The sequence below is a fragment of the Macrobrachium nipponense genome, chromosome 22 (assembly GCF_015104395.2).
Source record: "Macrobrachium nipponense isolate FS-2020 chromosome 22, ASM1510439v2, whole genome shotgun sequence".
Lineage (NCBI taxonomy): Eukaryota > Metazoa > Arthropoda > Malacostraca > Decapoda > Palaemonidae > Macrobrachium > Macrobrachium nipponense.
The window spans coordinates 82,961,771-82,962,024 of record NC_087213.1 but is presented as its reverse complement, the minus strand read 5'-3'; positions in this window follow the sequence as shown (position 1 = coordinate 82,962,024).

The following is a 254-nucleotide window of genomic DNA, read 5'->3' as shown; positions in this document are numbered from 1 at the left end:
CAGGAAGGAAGAAGACACTCCAGGTTCAGGAAAGGAGCAGGAGTAGGAACAGGAGGAGGCGGCGAGCCTGACTTTGGAATGCTCGTCCCAAATTAGGAGAATGACAAATGATGCCCAGAAGTTTGTTTCAACATGGGATCCTTACATGGCAGGCCCCTTAAAGTTTTCAAATATCCTTGATATAGCATTGGAGCCCTATAATCAAGCCCTCACCACCATCAAGAAGCAATGACAGCATCTGCCAATCATCATGT